The sequence below is a fragment of the Poecilia formosa genome, unplaced genomic scaffold (assembly GCF_000485575.1).
Source record: "Poecilia formosa unplaced genomic scaffold, Poecilia_formosa-5.1.2 Scaffold10, whole genome shotgun sequence".
Taxonomy (NCBI): domain Eukaryota; kingdom Metazoa; phylum Chordata; class Actinopteri; order Cyprinodontiformes; family Poeciliidae; genus Poecilia; species Poecilia formosa.
In genome coordinates, this window is record NW_006799949.1 from 1,791,994 (window position 1) to 1,807,505 (window position 15,512).

At 35.6% G+C, this 15,512-nt stretch overlaps 1 protein-coding gene across 1 annotated transcript in view; it reads left to right on the forward strand.

Annotated features, from left to right (window-relative positions):
- Nucleotides 1–15,512, forward strand: part of LOC103130141 (adhesion G-protein coupled receptor D2-like) — a 78,655-nt gene that overhangs the window by 15,339 nt on the left and 47,804 nt on the right. The gene's annotated exons all lie outside the window — the stretch shown is intronic.

Below are 15,512 nucleotides of genomic sequence, written 5' to 3' on the forward strand. Positions count from 1 at the left end.
TAATTTGTACTAACAAAAAAAAGGTTAAAGTCTCCATGAATGCATAAACAAGTTTAATGGTCCCACATTCATGCACATTCATGCATGTTTTTTTTTTTCCTTCTTTTTTTCCCCTTCTTTTTACATGGGATAGATTCCTGTTGTGACTGTACAAGGTCTCTGGACCAGATATAAAAAGCACAAATCGATGCAAAAGAAGCAATAGACAGATAATTGCACAATCTATTTAGAAAATTGATGTGGTACCATTGGTGAAATATAAAAAGAAGAAAACAATATATTGGATGGATTTTAAGGTTAATTTCTAATGAAAAGAAAACCGAAGAACAAGATTCTCTGAAAATTCCTTTCATTTACTCATCAGCTGGAACATTAAAGTGTCAGTTTAGTTTCTCATTTGCTGTCAGTGCAGTTCTCTGCTTTTTATCCTGGCAGGCATTCATATGAATATAACTTTAACCGCGTAAACACTGCGCTTTCCAAGTACGGTGACGCTACACAAACTTACCAAGAGACTTTGACGGCTCTCACAGGAAATGTTCACAAATATGCAGGTTATTCATATACAGAGGAATGCCTCTGTAGCTTGAGTAATAATTAAAGCTTATGTAGCTATTTCTTCAAATGTCTAACCTTAAAAAAAAAAGAAGCTTTACAAACACATCAAAACTGTAAATATTATTGCAATATTTTGATCTTTTTCCATGGTTGCCATAGCACATGAAGTTGTCATGTTTTATTTCACTTAACAAAAGGATTATAAAAATTTGAGATGGTGCATTTCCTCCAACATGTTGTTAATCAGGCTTTAAATTGTTTAAATAGATTAAATATGTGCATTTACAATTCTGTACTTCTCTTCTGGTTCACTGCAGTAGTTGGGAAAACCTGCTCAAAAATGTGTCGTGAGCTAAAAACATATTTTCAGACCCCTAAATGTTTTGAATTCACAATTTACCTAAAAAACAAAAATATTAAGCTGATCCTTTTACCTTGCGTTGCCTTTATAGAATCACAATGGACATTAAATATTGAAAAAAATATATATACTATTTTTAAAACTAGCACTTTATCTGTAACTCTCATCAGTAATAAATAATTTGAAGCAACTGAACTACACACAGTTTGTGATGCATTTTAATTCACAATTAGGTCAGTACTTTTTAAAGCATAGACAATATAACAGAAGTTAGCAGCACTATGTTGCTTCTTGGTCTTAATTGGAATTAGGCCCCTGGATGAATTTGTGCTTAGGGCCTCAGTCAGCCTCGCCCTGAGTTTGACCAAGAATACCCATCTGTACTAATTCCAGTTTTATCTTTTTCCCTCACTTAAAACTGCATTCTGGGAAGAAATGTTGCATATATCACATTAGGCTGATTTTAATTGCATGTAGTGATTTGTAATAATGTAATATGTTACAAGAAATAGTTGTTCTAAGTCTTTTTCTTATGTAAGGCCTTTAAAACGACCATCTGTTTGTTACTGTCAGCTGGAAAAAGGCAAAGGTCGTAAATAACATCACAGTTTAAGCAATGTAAACAATATTTTGTTCATAAATCAGGAACAAAAAGGTTTTCTATTAAACTTAGCAATTCTGCATTTCTCATATGAAGAGGGTACGACATATATCAAGGTGTTTTTACTTGTCATTGACAAATATAAAGTAAAAAGGGGAAAAGGTTGCTGTCTATGTGTTAAAAAGGGAATTACTTTAACATGAAAATTGTACTCTAATTGTTCTTTTTATTTTATTTTCTGCTTTTTTGTATTCAAAGCCCAGTATTATGGTTCTTTAGTTCACATTGTCAAAACCCCTTTCTAAAAATTTAGTGCATACTGTGCTGTTCTTGCTGTTTTATATTTTTTGTTTGATATTTTAGACACACACATTAATATTCAAATATGCATCTATTCTTTAATAAGAAAGGCACCTGTTTGGATCATGATTTTCTGCATTTCAGTGTTATTTTCTACTTTGCTGTCCAAACAGAAAACTTGAAACATATTTTGTAATACTTTCTCTGTAGCAGACCCCTTTGTATTTCTGCCCTTCTCCCCTCCTCTCCCGCTTCTCTGCATCTGCTTTTGCAGGTTGTAGTTATCTTTTAATCAGCTGTATCTGTAATTGAGCTGTATATTTAACCGGAAAATCAATAGAGGACTTAGCTCCACTCTAATCATTAAGTCAGATCCTTTGCTTACCATAAATAGTTTCTGTTTCCCTCTCATATCTAATTATATTTTTTCCATGTCGACAGTAATTAACACAGGGGGTTTTTTACTTTGCTCTTGTTGTAGGACTGCGCTGTTTAACATTTTAATATCTGATATGGATTACTGTTATGTGCTTAATTCTAACCGGCTCTGTCTATTCAGCTTTTCATCTCTGAATCCTACAGTCCAATTTTCTTTGTCTGCTTCCTTTTCTACATTTCGTGGATCTCTTAAGTTTTCTCTTTTTGACGATGCAGGATGGCCCTGGTCATTAACTAAAAGACACCAAAAAATTTAGTCACTTATTGATTACACTTTTAATCAGTGACTTGAACAAAAGTGAATACGTTTGTTTGTTTTTTCTTGTATAAAGACAACAATTCTATTTTCTATGGCAGTTTGTTATATTAGTTCAGGGACTCTTTTAATGAATCAATGAATTTTTCTTTGATAAAAGCAAATACAAATGTAAAAAGCTAAAACATTTCTTGCTGAAAACATTCAATTTTACAGAAAACGCCCCATTCTGAAGGATAAATATCCAAGTGATCATAAGGAAAACTTCTTGGGCTTTTACATTTTGGTAAACCGCTGACAAATAAACCTATTTTTAACAACCGTGCGGGCATGTTCGGACTCCAAACTCAACCATATTTAATGTTGTGGAGGTGATTTGGTCAATGTCGTCATTCAAGTGGCTTTTATGCCAGAACTGTATCAATGAGTGAGAGCAGATTCAAACAGTTTTCTCACATGCGGCTTAAATAATATCCAAGGTGAAACTAAGACCCCATTATAATCTGGCTTCTGAAACGTCTCACTACATTTATACAAAATATACATAGGAGGTTTACAACTTTAGGTTTCACTTCAAACTAACTAGCCTTGAATGGATTGGAGTCAGAGAACTCAAATCCAAGTTCAGCAGGAGTTGAGGCTCTGCAGCCACTCTCCATGTGCAGGGCAGCACCTGCTCTGTGTCTGGAATAGAGGAAACACATTGCTCTTATTATTTCTTATTGTCTATAACGGTAATCTAAAAATATTGAATAGGTTGAGTGAAGTCATCTGTACAGTTCTTTGCAAAAGTTCACTTTTATCACATTATAGCCAAAAATTCCAACATATCCTATAGGGATTTTATGTGTTAAATAAAAAATATGCATGATTACAAACTGAAAGGAAAACGATGCATGGTTTCATGGCCGTCACAATGATTATGTTCGATTCAGACTTGTCCTCCTCCCAGTTGAAAAATATATATATATTTTTTCTTGTGGAACATTTTATGTCTTTCATGTATTTTTTATAGAACTAAATCGGTCAAAATTGGCACAAGCTGATGAGACCTTAAAAAAAACTCAATGCCATTATAGGCTAGAAAAGGCCTAATTTGTTCTGATGAAGGTGGTTGGATAAAAAAAAAAGACATAGATTGCAGAATATGTTTAAGTTGCAACTTATTGATGGTATCTCTTATTAGTGATTGCGTTGTTACAAGTATGGACAGTTGCTACTTCATGTCAGAAAACCTACGACTGCAGGATGTGCCTGAGTTATGATTTCTCTCTTTTTTTCTTTGTCGGCTCTCAGGAAGCTGGTTCAGCATTTAATGTTCTTACCTCAACTTGGCAAATTTCATCATCCGTCCTCATGTTTATCTGAGAATTTAGTTATGAGCGAAGCTGTGGTGTCACAGCATTGGCACTGGCCATTTTCTCTTGTCTCCTTGATATTTTTTGTTTTACCGTGTAACGGTACACTTGAGCTGAAGACAGTCTTGCCATCTTCAGTGTCAACAAATCTGTTTGTTAGAGAGTAGACTAAATACCATTCACACACATTATTACATTGGTATAACCATAAGACTGGGACAGGCAAATTTCTGGCAGGCAAGTGATAAAACGAACAAACCCATAAATTGGTAAGAAATTTTAACAGTGTGTGTTTTTTTTTCTTTATTTGTAGCTGTTTTATTTTCAATGGGCCCAGCCCAAATAACATAAAGCTTAAGCAGCAAGCTTTTACTATGAAATCAATAAAACAGATAATGTTGACCAGCCTTTTCTTATAGCTCTCCCTGATGCAGCTCGCTCATCTCCCCCACTACAATCCTTACAACTACAAACTATCTCCACTGTTGTTATTGCCTGAACACATTATAGTGAAAAAAATCACTGGCATTAATGCACTTTTGTCTTTCTGAACTTGTAGAAAGCACTATTATATTTTATGTCCCGATTCGAGGTTTTGTGTCATGCTCTCACTCCACTCCTGTGATCATCATGATGTTTTATTTTTTTTCTATTTCTTTGTTTGTATCTAATTACAACAAATCAAATGTTTGCCATGTGTTACTTTGCAACCAGAATCTACTGTTGTCATTTAAGGTGCAGGACTTGTACCTTTAGTGACCCGTGGAGTAACATTCTCAAATCAGACAACCTAGTAGAGATGTAAGAATCACCTGCAGATGTCGATTTTTGTCAAATTCCAGTGGCTCTTGAGCTGTTTCAACACGAGATACAAAATAGCCTTTCTGCTGTGTTGTCCAGAAATATTCATAATAGGAGTTGAGACAAAGTCACATTGTGTGTGTTACAAAACAATCTCTGTAACATCTGTATTTTCTGGAGGTCTGCATTCATTTAGATTTCCAAAAGGCTCCTAGAACTTTGAAATTCAGTTCATGGAGGAGGTCAGACATGACAACTGGAGGGTTGTCTATTCAGTACTCCTTAATTTACTTTATGTCTTGCTCTCTCGCAGCCTAAATGAACCGCAGACGTATCCCAACATGCCCTGGAAAATATGTCCTTCCTTTTGAATAGCTTTTATATCTCTTTGCTTTCTGTCACCTAATCAAGAACACTTCCCTGATGCTAACTTTTTGTCATCTTTGAACAGTAATCATCGACATCATCGAGTGTTTTTGCTAACACTAACCGGTAGCACTTACATTTAGTGCTTTCGCAGATCAGAAAATCTTTTTTCAGAACAGCTTGCCATAGGTCAGGCCATTCTGGCTGAATAATGGAATCCAGTGAAAACCTGATTTTGTGGCGCATCTACATTTTCTTGACTTCTTTTAAATGTGAGAAATCACGGTCCCTTGTCATATTTTATTTTATTTTTTTATCAAAAATAAACATCGGCATGAATTTTGAACGCTTGAAACTTTTTATTCTTACCTACTACTACTTGTTTTATTATTTTATTTATTTATTTATTTTTTTATGAACATCCTCACCATAAATACGGTCATGCCTCATCTACTCCCTTATCAGCAAGAGATAGAAGAGAAGAATGGGTGCTCTTTGGGTAGGCCATAAATTCTTCCACTCTTTGTCATCCAATCTCGGGGTAATGTCGTTCAAAATCCCCGTACCATCTATTATCCAGGTATAATAGGTTCCTGGTCATGCAGTGTCCATCCTATTATTATCCCATAACTTTAAACTATCAATAACTTTGAGGTTCAGAGATAGTTAGATGTTGGTGAGAAAAAAAAAGGAAGTATAGGAGAGGTGAAGGAAGTTGAGCAGTTGGTAAAGCAAATATTAAGGTGATGTTTGTTCTCTGCGAGTTGTTGATAGTTGTTGACTTTGACTGGGAAAGTGCTACTCAGAAATGTGTTGGTTTATTTCTGTTGTAGTGCTTTGTTTCCTGAGGAGGGCAGCCCTGTGCCTTTAAAAAAGTTGAGTAGTCACAGAAATTGATAAGAAAAGTTATTTTGTCTGTTTCATCACGTTGTATTTAGATCTATTTCCTCACATTAACAAACATTTTCAGTTTTATCGTAAATCTCATGACTTAGGAGATTTTCACAGGCGGAATAAACCTTTAGATATGAAATTCATCATTTTATCAAGGTCTAAAAACAACTTTGAGAAAGCATTGTTGTATTGTTTTAGAAAGAAGGTGTGTAATTATTTTAAACTTAAAAGTTAAAGTGCATTTATTTGTATGAGTTGAAAGACATTACAACTTTTTTTTTTTTTTAGCTGAATTGTACTTTTTGCTTTTCTAAAAGACTACTCCACACCATAATTTAATTGTAAGATTAATTCACATTCTTGCAAGATATTTTAGAATTTAATATTTGCATTAAAATACGCTCACTACCACCAAACAGATATCGACACTTAGACAAACACACACACACACACACACGCACACACACACACACACGGGCACAGACCAGACTTGGCTAGTTGACATCAGAGTATATCTAAGATATAGATATGATCAATAAAGTGTTGCTCTGCCTATTGATTTTTGCCATATGGAAGATTTGTTGTGTGAGTAAGCAATGCTTTTATGGCCTCTAAAATGATTGTGCAAGAAGAGGTTTTCTATTTTTTTCACTCAGAAGTTGCTTAGAGCAAAACTCTAAGAGACAGTTGGTGGTTTTAACAGGTTTGTGTACACAAACACATATAGTCACTTGTAATTAGGCCTTATATGAATAACTTTTTACTCGGATATCAGTGGTGTTTTAGTTTTAGCTCACCAGTAAACCCATCCATACTTTACTTTATGTTATTACTCTTTTACCTCTGCTCATATTTAATTATTAATAAACACATGAGTGCTCTTGTCTTTGGTCTTGGAGTCAAACAGTAACCCAGTATCTTGAGTCTGTTGTTACATTTGAAGCTCACTTACAAATTGGTACAAATTGCTCACTTGTTTTCTTCTCATTTTACCATAACTTCATTCAAACTGTTCAATTTCTTCTTGTCTGTATGGCTGCTACTGCATGTCACAGCAGTGGAAGCCTCACAAAGTCGAGTCCTGCTCTTTAAATACCGATTGCTATTAAATAAGTTACTTCGGGACACTCGTTACATTGAGATGTTATTTTTTATTGCTAAACAGCACAAGATAACAACTCTAATCATAATTTGAAATCTGTTGATATTAATTCATTTTCTCAATGAGATAACAGTATGGAGTAGGAAATTAACAACCTTGACACTATTGTTAATTTTTGGGATTGTTAAACACCATAGCTGGTGTTTATTGTTGATAACAAATTTTACACATTTTTTATAAACAAGATGATAAATACTTAGGTCTAATCTAATTTAATTTAAGTCTAACTGGATTAATTTTATTACGCATGGATAGAATCATTTGGCTTTTTATTGCCTTCAAATGTGAGTTTTTTTGTGACTTCATACAATGTAAATGGAAGCTAATTCTAAACAAAAACTAATAGTCTAGATAAGATGATGTAGAATTTTATTTTTGCTTATAGATTAGGAGAAGAATTGAGCATACAGTGTCTTTCTTAAGAAACCTATACAAGTTAATGGGCATTAACTATCACAATCTGGCTTTAACAAGATTCACTCCAAGTCAGTGCTTTTCATTTAGCTGAGGAAACAAAAACATCAGATTCCGGGTCACGTTTCTCTCTTTCGACTCATCCAGACTTGAACAGCAGCCCCATTCAGAAGGAACGTTTTCCTTTCCTGTTTCACTCAATTGGTAATTTTGTCCATGTGGCATGCTCTGCCTGCTTCACTGCTTCACTTTATTTTATTTTATCTTTTATTTTTTATTTTTTTGCTCAGTTTTTTTTTATGCAGTGGGATACAACTGATGCGTTTATTTATTTTTTATTTATTTAGTTTTTTACATTAAAAAAAAAAAAAAAAAAAAAAAACTCCTTTGTGTCACTGGTTAATTCTGAAGCATGGTTTAAAAAAAACAACAAATAAATAATTTCATGACAAGATTGTTTGCATCCCCATTGCCCAAGAAAATAAGAGAAGAAAGAAAAGTCCACTGTTAGCATTGCATTCTCAATTACCAGGCACGGCATTAAAAACAATATTCAAACGGGATACCAAGGTCGGCCCTGACTCCCAGTACACTTCTTTTAGATGGCACTTATAATGAGGATGTTGGAGTTTTTTTTAAGTAGTATATTTATAGTGTGTTTTATTTCTCCTTCTCTTCTATTTTTTTCTTTAGTTTGTTTGTTTAAAGAAAAAAAATCTATGTAGAGCACTCTGTAATGTTGTTTGAATGTAGAACTTCTAACAGAAGAGGGAGGCTTAACTCCAAATACTAAATTTCATACAGGAAATTCTTATGAAAGTATAATATCAGCAGTCATTTTCTTATATAATGTAAATATTAAGTCTAGGAGTAAAAAAGAGAGGGCAGCAAAACGAATATGTGATGAACTATGCCTGACTTTTTCTTTCCCTTTTGGTGGGAGTGAAATACTTTTGGAAACATCAGTTATTGAAAACTGGCCTGCAAAAATAAAGCGGTGCATATAATAGGTTTCCTGTCAAAAAAAAAAAAAAAAAAAAAAATTAAAAGAAGCAATTTCTTTTTGATAAAAAAAAAAAAAAAGGCGAGAGAATTCCTGTCATTGCACCACCACCTCTAAGACCTCTTCTTCTGTTAAACCTGCCTGCATTTATTTGCCTTAGAATTACCTGCCAGCTCAATTTAGTAATTGACTGTGTCATAAGAAAGCAAACGAGCCCCCTTGCCCCTGCCAAACCATACCTTTGTGTGCTTTTTTTGTGTGTTTGAAAGTGTGTGTTCTGCTAGCTTACCGCCCATCTAATTTGTAAAATCCTCCCTGCTTTGCCATTTGTCATAAGCAGATATATATGTCTCTGTTTTTATCCTTGTGTGCAAATGCATGTTAGCAAGCAAGCATTCAATCAGCTGACTCTCACCTTCATGACCTCACTCTCCCACGTCCCCTCCTTCCCGTCTTCCAATCTGTGCTGCAGACACTGTCAGGAACAGCTCAGACACCAGAAATTACCCACGTCGAAACAATGACCGATCTATTTATAAGTTCACCGCCTTGCCTTTTGTACTGGCTGACACTGCTCGGCATGTGTGCGCACACACACAACCTTAAAACAGCCATATCAGTGATGGCATGGGGTGAATAGGTTAGGGATAGTCCTGGTTTTCCTTACCCCGCCGCGTCGCCGCAGATCCCTGGATTTACCCGTCTTTGATGTATACTTTGAGGGTAATTAGTGAGAACTGGGTCAGAGTAGGCCGAGAAAGCAAAACAGTGTGGTTGTTTCAGCGACTGGGTGGTAAGGAGATGCTTAGATCTGCTTGAGAAAAGCCTGTAGGTGTTGGAGGTTAAATGGCTGTCCAGTATGAACCACTTTACGTGACGCGAGCGGCCCTCTTTTTTGTTGCATCTGCCTTGACGCAAATAAACATTACTCAAAAAGTTTCTAAAATGTAATTTTTTTCAGTGTAAATATCTTCATTATCTTTTTTTCTAAATCATTCTCACCAGTGGATGCATTTTATTAACCTTATTTGTAGTGTTAGTGTGGTTTTCTTCTCGGTTAACTTGCAGCTTTGAATACATCAGTGATGATGTATTTGTGTTTTTCAATACTCTCATCATAAATTATTCTTCCAATTCTTTTTCATTTGCTCTTTAATGAAAAAATGTGATATTTAAAGAATGGCTGATCTGAGGAATCACAAAGACAAACTCTGGATTTTATTTTTATTTTGTTGAGTTTTTTTTTTTTTTTTTTTTTTTTTTTAAGCAAACATCTCACATTTCAAAATAGGATTTTTCTACAAATTATCCCTAATTATTATTTTTAATTTAAATTTCTTTTTAATCAGAGGACTTTTGTCAAGTACAAACCATGAAATTCCCCTATTCACACACCACATGGTTTCCTTTCTGATTTATGTTATTCCCATTAATTAAAACCGTTATCTCTAATTATGGACAAGTGATCTAGAAACCACTTATCCAGAGTAAATCCCATGAGGGGATGATTAATGGGCAGTGAAGTATCTGGAAAGCAGGGTAGCTACCTGTATACTTTACTACCATTACAGTAGAGCATTGTGTGAAGGAAAACAAAACGGCAGCGATTAGAGACGGAGAACAACGGCTCTGGCAGCGGGACACTGATTGGGATGTTGATCGTCCCTCGCTGGCCTTTTGCCCTTCCTGCTGTGGCCCCCGGCCTGCCCTCCACAGATACCCCGGGTCGTTTCCTATCCATGTCAACACACACAGATATGCACTCTTCCCGCTGAGTGTTTACAGCCACATGCTGATTCCTATTAATCTGCTTCTCGTCTGGGTCCGGAGGAGGAGGGGAGGAGAAGGAAGGGGGGCTCCCGGAGGCGGGTTTGTCTTGGAGCGAGAAGCCAGCGAAGGTGGGTAAAGCCATTTCGCTCACACAATCCGAGAGCCTCGGCTGACAGATTGCGCCAGGCCTGGACTTCTTTTTACACTGAGCAGATGTGGTCTCCCACTTGTTTTACTTAGTAATTATCCCTCATTAGGTGAAAGCATGTGCCAATCAAACAACTTGGAGAGTGAGAACAGAGCCTGGGCCAGTGCAGGGAGAGACGGGGGAGAGGCAGGGAGACCTGTAGCCCGATCTTCACAGTTTTTACAAACACAGAGTCATTACTAGATCAAAGGCAGGCCCTGCCAGCGCTGCAGCTTCTGCATCACTGGCATTATTATGCCGTGTTTGACATTTCAGCTCTTGCAGAAATTACTTGCACAATTAAGAACAAATGTTTTAGATTTTTTCTTTCAATTATTTCAGTCGCACTGTATTTTTTTTTATTCTAAACTTTTATTCCAGAGATAATGGTGTAATAAATAGATGTTAATGAAATGTTGAGTCTTTTCTTTGACAAACATCTCGTCAAAACACAAATTCTCATAGAGTAGCAGCCCTGTCTCACTAAATTAAGCTTAAATTTCTGCCACAGTTATGTTAATTTTGTTTTTATTTTATGGTGTGCTAAACAAATACAATATATTGGATAAATTACCTCAATACCAGACACTCAGTTTTTTTGTTAAACAATTGTTATTATTTTGCAAATACTGTGTGCAATTGATTTATGTGTTTTATTTATTTTTAGTCAAAAATGTGGGAAATACAACTTATTTGGCAAAAAAAAGTAGAAACCTTTACGTATCAGTTTTATTTCTCAAACTGTTACAATTGTTGTTTGTCCCACAATTCATAGTGGGCTGAATCTATGAATCATACAGCCGTCCTCACTGGCTTACTGGGGGAGTGCAACTCTCTTCCAAAAAATAAAAGAGTGAGAAAGAAGACAGAAACGAAGATCTATGAAGTCTTCACGTCAATGAACTACCATTCATTTTCACTTTGAAGTCCTTTGAACCGTACTGAAGTGTGATTGCAAGTGACAGTCACAGAGTCTGCCGGCTTATCATGATGGATGCACCTTGCCGTCATGGTGGCGCTGCACACATGTATTTGCACGTGCACTCCCAGACAAATGCATGAATACGGAGAGTTTCAGAGCAGGGATAATGCGGGTCTGCGTTTGCAGACACAGACCCACTTATAAGATCCATTTATTCAGCTCATTCATACTCACACAAAGGGACAAGGTTACCTCTCTTTTTTTTCTAATTGTGCAGTTTTCTAAATAACAAGATTGGAAATTCTCTGTCAATTTATTTCAGTTTTTAAAACTTTTAAAGGTAATATATTGCTCATATTGGTCCTGTAAATTAAACGGTTTTTTGGTTGTTTGTTTGTTTTGTTTTGTCATGTATGTGCAGTTAAGAAAATGTGTACATGACCTGCACTTTTTCAAAGATTGAAAGTGTCAGAAAATGTTACAAAATGTAAAGAAATCCACATATTAGCGATGTAGACATTAATAGATGACCTGCATGTTATGTTAATTAATTAGATATTTTCTTTCTTCCTCCTTTTTTCTTTGTTTCTTTATTTCCTTGTTTGATTCTTTTACTTTCATTATTTCCTTCTCTCTTCCTTTCTTTCCTTTATACATTATAGAGACACTTATAGCTCTCAGCCCTGTGTTTGTGAAATACAGTAAAAACACCAGAACCATGTTTTCCTGTTTTTTGCAGAACTTGACCCTTTTAAAGCCATCCATGATTTTCAATTGAGGGAGCTACAAGCTGTCATAGATTTATTTTTTTTTTTTTTCATGGCTGTCTGATTATGTTTAACTTGTTTCGTTTCCAATAAATTGCTATATTTTAGTCTGGAAATTCCTTTTCCACCTCCACAGAGAGATGAGAAATAACTTTCTGAACTTTAGTTTGGACCTAATTCTGCTTGCCTCTGAGCTCAAGTAATGTTTGCAGGTGAGAATGCCAGAAGCAGCAGTTTTGTAGGAGCAGCTTCAACAGGAAGCTGCTTTCTGTGAAGGTGTAAGAGCTTTATGTGGACCGTCTCTTTCATAAAGAATTATTGCTATGTTAAATGTTTCTTCAGCACTACTAGTTAAGTCTTGCTTCTTTATAATTTGCACTGTGGTGGAAAATGACTAAAACAGTGAACAATTGTGAATTTTTTTAGTGTCAGACTAATACTTAGACTGCAGTTTTTATGGAAATATGATGCATGACCCACATTTACTGGCATCCGTGGTAGAGGCGTGTTCTTAAAAGTTCATATAATGAATGCAGGTTTCAATACAGTAATTTCATATTGCTCTATAAAATGTTCAATTTTATATGACAGATTGAGACACAGTGGCATAAAATCTGAAAAATTATACATGATTTTCAATTATTTAACAAAAAAATACACTGTATGTTTGCATTCAGCTCTCTATCTAATACCCCAACAAGTTATAATATAATCAATTGCCTTCAGAAGTTAACTACTTAGCAAATTGAATAATGTTTTATATAATTTAATTAATTGTTGTTAAATATATTGTTTTTTTCTGTTTGGATTTTATATTTTAAATATTCAACAATTATAATTAGTGGAGACAAACTTATCTGGTACTGCTGATGCTTATATGTATCGCTATGTGACAACTTCAAAAAAAAAATAAAAAAAAATTAGCATCTCCTGTCAGTATCCGACTCGGGGCACATGTGTGCATTTTCTTCAAACCCATCCAGCGCCCAGCTGCTGTTCTCCAGGACGTGTGTTCTTCTGTTTATCCTCCCTGTCAGAGGAAAACTACACGATTAGAAAAAAAACATCGGAAGATTGACGGCGGGATAACATTCAGTTTGACAAGAAGGTGCGCCAGGAAAGCCAGCCGAATACCAAAGTATTTTTAATTAAACAGCTCTCTGCACTAGCTGCACCAGTTCAAAGACTCCCGCTTTGACCCATGTGTTAAAAGTTTGTATCAGCTTTCCGTGGCTGTGTTTTTCTTGGCATCCAAGACAAGGAACCCTAAATTGTCTTGTTTAAAAGCTAGCTTGTTTACAGTTCAATCTCTTTCTCTTTCTCTCTTTTTTTTTTAAACCACCCTCCCCATTATAATACCACATGTGTGCAGTGTGATCATGTTCAGAGCATAAACTACCAGTTCTCTCTTTTGTTTTTTGGCTCTTTAAATAGGCCTGATTTGTGTAGATACCTAAAAAAAAAAAAAACAATTTTAAGATCTGCTACTCAGTCGGATCAGATTTATTCTTTGTCATTCAGGTTTATTTACACGTTAAAACAAATAAAATAAAGTGCTCATCTGTTTCTTGGGCACTTTGTCAATAACATTTGTCCGTCTGATGTAAAATCGATAAGACACACACTGACATAATGCCAGAGCGATGGCAAATGTGTAGTCATTTATCATTGACTAGTAATAAAGATATGTCACAATTGATTTTAGCCCATTTCTCCCCCTGCTTTTCGTTCTACGCCTCTCTCTCTCTCTGTCTCTCTCCCTCTCTCTCTCTCCACTCCTTTTCGTTCTTGCTCTTTTGCAGGAGCAGTAAATAGAAAGAAATAAATGAATGTTATTATGACTAGGGTATGTTTGGCCTTGCTTAACTCAATTATTATTGGAGAATGAGGCTGTGATGATTTGAAAGTCTTTGTGCTCTGATTCCAGTGATGCGCTAGATCGGAGCACAAAAAGAGGAAGAGCATTTGATGGATCAGTGTTCGGGTGGATCTGTTACTTCCACAGACATTTTTAAAGAGATTTGTGAACATTTTGTTTATCTCATGTTTCTTGAGGTGCGCCACAAAGAAGCATTGTGTTATCCAATTTAGGTGCACATAAAAAAAAAAAATAAAAAAAAATTCAAATATGTTTATTACCTTGAGAAAGTAAAAATAAAAAATACACAGAGATTAAACATTTGGGCTTAACTGCATATTTGAGCTCATAATTAAAATAGTTGTAGAACTATGTAAAGTAGAACAAAAGTGTAAATCGTAGGTGTCACATCTGCATGTCTATTTTTAGTGGGGATTTCACTTTTTGGCCTGTTTTAAGTGAGAACATTTCATTGTGATTTCTGGTCATGAATGTGTATATGGGAAAGAATGGCAAAAAGCAAGAGGTGCTAAAACAATATAACACAACAAAAATAACTAAGTAGTTTAAAGTTTGAAAACAAGAATGCATTTTTGATTAACACCACAGGCAATATATTCATTAAAGCATCTTGTTTTACTAGAGGGTGGCTATATTACAGGTGGAAACATAGTGGAATTATGTATTTTTAATTTTCTGTGACTTTAGATATAATGTTTAACAATTCTATATGTGCAGTCAATTCCTGTTTTCTTTTTTTTTTTACTGACCTTTGCACAGAAATCTAATTTCATGATAGAGGTGGTTAGTGCTGCTAATATTGTTACCTTCAGGCTACTTATTTTAACTCTTACCTTATACTTTCTGCTTGTGCAATTATTTACTACACATACCAGTGCAGGAATTTGATTACAAACAGGGTCGAAGAAGCAGTGACACTCATTTTAATATGATGTCTGGTGGTACATTCTCTTACAGTCTCTCTCAGGCTCTGTTGTATCTAATTGGTCCCACTCATCACTTCTGTGTTTGAATGTCCTGATTGGCTAAAGTGCTGCTGTCATCTGCGCCTTCTGGACTAAGTTACACAATTTTTTATTTTATTTTTTTTCAAATGTGCAGTGAGATGTTTTGGGAAGCCAGATAGGCTTGTGGGACTGATCTGAACACTAATGTACATTTGAAAATAAAACAACATCACTTTCAATTGTAAGTGTCAAAGTTAAACAGGTTCTGCTACTTTTCCAGTCATTGTGACCCTCCACTTCCCAGTGTTTAGGTTTGTGTGTCAGCCATGCCACCAAGGGTTGCCGCCGCCGGGTTGTGTGTACCCAAGTTGCACCAGTGGTAGCGAGCAACATCTGTTTCGAGCTTGTTGTTCCTCTTGGCTGCTTTTCAATTGGATTTCCTCAAGCAGGGCCAAAAGCTGTCACCTCTGCCAGGCTCTGTTAGCGATCACCGCCGGCCCCTATATTAAGTAGGTGGTTCAGGGCTAA